Source organism: Diadema antillarum, unplaced genomic scaffold (genome assembly GCF_040938485.1).
Source record: "Diadema antillarum isolate AM-2024a unplaced genomic scaffold, OU_Dant_1.0 scf00000047, whole genome shotgun sequence".
Taxonomy (NCBI): Eukaryota; Metazoa; Echinodermata; class Echinoidea; order Diadematoida; family Diadematidae; genus Diadema; species Diadema antillarum.
Window position 1 is genome coordinate 1145020 of NW_027270936.1, and position 6083 is coordinate 1151102.

General features: G+C 38.7%; 1 long non-coding RNA gene across 1 annotated transcript; it reads right to left on the reverse strand.

Annotated features, from left to right (window-relative positions):
• Positions 1–223: 223 nt before the first annotated feature.
• LOC139715354 (uncharacterized) lies at positions 224–5607 on the reverse strand. The gene is made up of 3 exons (XR_011709818.1): positions 5472–5607; positions 1511–1697; positions 224–739 (listed from the first exon to the last, which is right to left on the reverse strand). It is a non-coding gene; the product is annotated as an uncharacterized lncRNA (long non-coding RNA).
• Between the last annotated feature and the right edge of the window lie 476 nt (positions 5608–6083).

Consider the following 6083-nt stretch of genomic DNA (forward strand, 5'->3'; position numbering starts at 1 on the left):
GCCCGACCACCTGACCTCAGAGTGATTCCTAGGGATATATACCCCTATACACACATTGTGTGGGTGGACGTACAATTACATCAGAGATAAAGAGGGACAAGATCACTACCAGGGTATTTCTTTGCCCATATAGTAACAAGGTCACCTGGAATAGCTGTTATTGCTATAGCTTATTTCCATTAGTTCTCTTTTGCAAACATATATATTTGTTTTCTGCCTCCAATTCTCAAAGGAAAACCTGTCAGCATCTCCTTGGGCACTGCCTCGCAAGAAACTTCAGCACAGCTTGTTATGTATTCAATATGCAGGCTTTTGATGACACAATGTAGACCTCTCCATCATGTGCCAAGTCCTCACTCACATTGCTAGCTATTTTCAGTTTCTCTTTACATTTTCCACCTCCAGGAAAGTAATTACTGGCACAATTTATTATGATTTCGCTATGCAGGCTTTAGATGACACTACGTGGGTTAATATCTCTATCAGGGATACATGTGTCAATACCTCACTTATCTCTAATTCTGTTTTTAGTTTCTCTGTACATGTCACCATCTTATCTACATACATGGATTCATCTGAATTTTACTTCACTTTCCTTGTGGAGTACAAGATGACAAGCCTGTGACCTATGCTGCCTGTCAGACTTTGATGGAAATATATCAAGAGGGCACATTGATGAGATGCCTGCTTCCAGTTGGTCAGTGTTCTCATCTTTGGTGGGTTTCAGCATTTGGATGATCTGAAAATAGATTTAATGGCTTTGAAGTTAAGTCTGGCTGGGCTGTGGAATTAATGGCTGTGAAATAAGATATATGTATCAACTACATACCTAACCAGTACATTTTTCTGCGCAATTTATTAACAAAACAAAAAAAAAAAACACCTTACTTTTTCATAAGAAGTTGCAGGTTGTGAGATAGGGTATTGTGAGATAGATACGTGACCAGGAGTCATAATATGGCTTATCACCACAACAGACAGGAATTTAGCTCCAGGCTTAGTATGCTCCTGTGCAGATTATCATCACAAATACAAGGATCAAATGCTTGGAAATTTGAATTGAAATAATGATTGATAATATTAACATTAACAATGCTACTATTTACAATAGCAGTGACAATAAACACAAAATGAAAGGCTGAAAAGGAGACATCCATACTTCTTTGAAATTGTAGTTATTGGCATCTTCATCGTTATCTGAAATGCACGTCATCTTGCCCTAACCTCAGTGTGGTATGTATGTCCAGAAAACTCATCAGATTAGCTCTGAACATTTCGTTCAGTGTTTAAGACTTATTTGATGTAAGTGATCCTCTAATGGTAGTCACACCATCAGAGTTTCTAAGTAGCATTCCATCACTGACATCAATAAAATGGCTCTATTCCTGAAAATAAAAATGAATTACTTTGTCCCTAACTCTTTTATGTTATATACATTCATGACTGCATTCTTGTTTTAAGTTTATGTAGATGTACATGTACAAAACAAAATGTTATGTTTTTTACTTACTCATACACTGTAGCTTCTCAAGGTGATAACTTGGTCAAGCATTTCATCACAAGTCTTCATTCTGTCCAGGTATGTCATGACCGCACCTCCTGGTCTCTCCAAGGAAGTTCTTCAAAGAGACATGCTCTCCAGTCAAGAGCATTTCCTGAGTGTGCAGATCATCCACTTTCAGGTCATCCATTACCATCTGAGGGGGAAGAGTAGACCACAGACAACTTCTGTTATACAATGTATGATAAGTCTTTATACAGATTAGTTTGCATTCACTGGCAGGATTATGAATAGATGATATGTGTGTTAGTTAAATAGTTCAATTTAACTAACACACATAGTTCAGGGATTCAATAACTGTCATCACACACTAATGATTGATGATAGGAGGCATTTGATAGAATGAAATTTCGCATCACATGCTATAAAAGAAAACTGACTGACAATTTGTGATGCCCACAGAAAAAGAAAAGCATGTTTGAATAAAGTTGCACAATATACAGTGTAGGTGGGTGTCATCTACTTCTCCACATCTCAACTTCAGGCTTTAAAGGGTGTGTACAGTTCTGGTTGAGGTGAGGATTTAGTTTTTAACGTTTTGCGAGATATTCAGAAACCACTCTATGAGATGTCAAAGAGCATGCGATTCTAAGGGGTATCAAAAGTTTATTTGACGAAAATCGGTTTTGAAATGGCTGAGATATCCCAAAACAAGGTGAAACAAAGAGATCCTAATAAAAGGCATGGCCTGTCACCTTTTATTATTAGTGCTTTTTGAATATCTCAGCCATTTGAACACCAATTTTCATCAAATAAGCATTGAATCCTTCTTAAAATTACATGCTCTTTCATATTTCAAAAGAGGTTTCTCATTATCTCACTTAGGAATGTTCAAAACATGAATACCTACCTCAACCAATACTGTACAGTCCCATTAACACATTTGTATAACCAAAAGTCCACAATGTAGGTACATGCATCCATCTCATCTTCGTAATGATATCTAAGACACAGAAATTCATTGCTTGAATGATGTCGAAAAATGCTCTGACCCAAGGGTTGGCAAAGTATTTTTTCATTTTTAAAGATTATTACTTCAGCTCATTTAGTGGTGACCACTGTTCAAATGAATATGTTATGTTATGTAATGTTATGTTATGTCATGTTATGTTGTGTTATGTCATTTTATGTCATTTTGACCCAAAAACGAAACCACAAACATTCAACCACATGACCATTATGTCAAAAGTTCCTTAGAGTTATACAGGTAGCCTACCCCTACACATTTTGTCATACTGGTACTACTTTAAACTCCTGCCCCCTACCCTAGTTAGCTATAGCATGGACATTAATTTTGTTAAATTCACTGACTGTTCATGGCAAAAGTTCCTCAGAACATACACTGTATAATAATATCGGCCCTCCCCCTAATAAAACAAGGAAAAGTAGAAATTACGCGGTGCGTAATATATGTCCCTGCCGGAAGTAGCATTTAGTAGCAAAATGTACAATATAGGTAAAAAATCAAGGTCAAAGGTCAAAGAAGTCAAAGGTTAAAATTCTGTGCAGAAGTTTTGAAGCCCTCACCTAGTGCCATCACATAAAGCAAACGGAATCGAAATTGGGTTAGAAATGGCGAAGGAGTAGCATTTTGTAGCCAATGTACAATATAGGTCAAAAATCAAGGTCAAAGGTCAAAGAAGTCAAAGGTCAAAGAAGTCAAAGGTCAAAATTCTGTGTAGAAGTTTTGAAGCCCTCACCTAGTGCCATCACACAAAGCAAAAGGAATCGAAATTGGGTTAGAAATGGCGAAGGAGTAGCATTTTGAAGCAAAATGTACAATATAGGTCAAAGGTCAAGGTCAAAGGTCACAACTGAAATTCTGTGTAGAAGTTTCAAAGCTCCCATGTAGTGCTATCATATAAAGCAAACAGAATCAAAATTGGCTCATAAATGACAGAGAAGTAGCAAATTGAACATTTTGATCACACACGGACGCACAGACGGACGGACGGACGGACGGACAGACGGACACACACACGTACGGAGCCCGTTTCATAGTCCCCTGCTCGAACTCGTGCGGCGGGGACAAAAACCCACACATTTTAATATTTTGTCACACCAATACTACTCTATACAGTTCTCTAACCTCGTAGCTAATGTACAGATGCAGGCTTTCAGCACCAGTGCACTTGCTATTGTAAACATGACTGTGTGCATTATACTACCTGTATGCCTCTGTGTGTAACACGATAAGCTAACAAGGGTATGGCATAGTAGTGAAGAGCAGTTTGGCAAAATTTGTCGTGGGTGAATTTTTTTCGCTGTTGCGTACTTGCGAGATCATGGAAATTCCTAGATTCTATTTTCCCCCCATTTTCCTCACTTTGATATAAACGGATCTGTTCCTGTTACTGATCTGAAGCTGCCACGGAATATCATCGTCTTAACCACGGGGCACTCCTTGTACACAGACTTATATATGCTTCATGTTCAGGCTGGTCGCAATTAATCAAGTACTAAGCAGAACCTACTTACAATGTATGCACATTTGCTGGCATTATAATATACTGTAGGGGGCCTAGTCATGTACAGATTCTTTTTATTAAATTATAGAACACACACCAGTACTGACTACTACAAATGTAGACTAATGATTGTATCCATGGTAATGTTTAGTATCTTTAAGAATGAGACGTCACTAGACAGTAGCCCGATCAGAAGCCGTGCGCCAGCAGCTACACTTGTGTGTACACAGTGTCAGGGCTGTGCATAGACACTACACTGTAAGAGTAAGCTTTAGTACTAAAACGTATCACCCGTATACAACACGGTACAAGTACTAGAATGTAGCTTTTGAATACGATTAGTCGATTGCCCATCACATGACATTTAGTAACAGTAAAACTTTAAAAAGTTCCATCGCTCGCTCTGGCTATCAGCCGTGCATCTTTGTTTGAGCAAAAATGGATGGCCCACTGATGGCCGATGTCACCATTTTCCATTGACTTCTGTGTTAAACTCACAATTGACTCGAAGTTTTTGTTCCATTGCACAGCTCTGATGTCACAATTAAGTTATAAACAAGCATTTCCCGTGTGTAATTACGTACAAGCGCGCTCATAAACAAGCACTAGCTCGTAGATCTTTTGTCCCTCATTTTTTTACACGACTTCAACCGATCAGCTTCGTGTACAAAGATACAGTACACGGTGACTGCAGCTGTGCAGCTGCTCATCTTTCATGGAAAATGGTTGCCATTTCTGTGTAAATTCAAGAATCTACGTGTGGACCACATCTGTTGACGTTTGATGTGTTGTACGTTAAACAAAAAGATCTATCCCTCTTATATGATCTTTACTCATGCAATGGAACAAGAATTTGCGCTCAGTGAAACTGAAAGATGAGGCGCGCACCCATTGCAACTTGGCTTCGCCTCGTCAAATAGAGCGCCTCTGTCTTTCACCTCGTGCGAAATCTTGTATCGCACTCATGACCATTCACTATTTATGTAGAGAGTGGTTCTACATGTATTCTACTAATGTTAGACAGTGATACAAATTAAATAAACTAGACGTAACATTAGTATTATGCCTGAAGAGTCTGCAAACTGGGACGATTGCAATTAGATCTAAATTAATGTTTAACGTTACTAAAAATTTATAGCTGAATACCAGTGCAGTACTGACAACTATTATTTTACTGTTATATTTTGAAAGTTTGTATATTAGATCTAAGCTAATTAGCTTATACCAATCGAGTATTATGGGGCTTCAATTCCCTGTTCCTTGACTTTGACAAGACAAGTAAAGTTGGGGGATTCTGGCTAGCCAGATCGTTATCGGCCTACACCATGCACCAACACTCGGCAACAGTACACGAAAAGCTATGATTGGTACTAACATTACAGTCTACACGTAACAACATTCATCCACCATAATATCGGTGTGCAGTGAAAGCGGATTCATACCTGTGAAATACTCCTTTCTCACGTTTTTCGTCAACATAACGACACGTACAGTTGATGAATTAGCAGCTAATATGAATTCCTCCTTCCGTCGAGTGTTGTTGCGTCCTTCCGTCGACTGTCGAACAGATTCGTCTAGTTACGTGAATACCTAGACAGAAAGATCCGTCTGTCCGGAGGACTCTTTTTATATTTTGCCATTAACGCTGTCCTCCGTAGACAGACGGAAGGTTGCAGTACCCATTGCTGTGTGGATGTTCTTAACCACTGTCTCTATGGAAAATTGGGTGAGGTACCTCACCCTTCTCGATTGCGTCTAATTCACGGCCCTAGGTCGGCAAATTTAAGCTTGTATAGTGAAATTAGCTTTTTAAGAATACATTAAACTCACTAGATTAATGAATAATCCAAAATTTTAGTAGAATTTTCAACGTAAAACACAGCCTGTCGCGTCGTCACGTTCAAACTGCAGAAACGTACAGTATGAATCTATTAGCCAATCACATGCGAGGTAGTTTATACGTGTTTGTTTTACTAAAACACGTACCTCGCATGTGATTGGCTTACAGATTCAAAATGGCGACTTACAGCTTGCGAACGGCGATGTTGCGATAT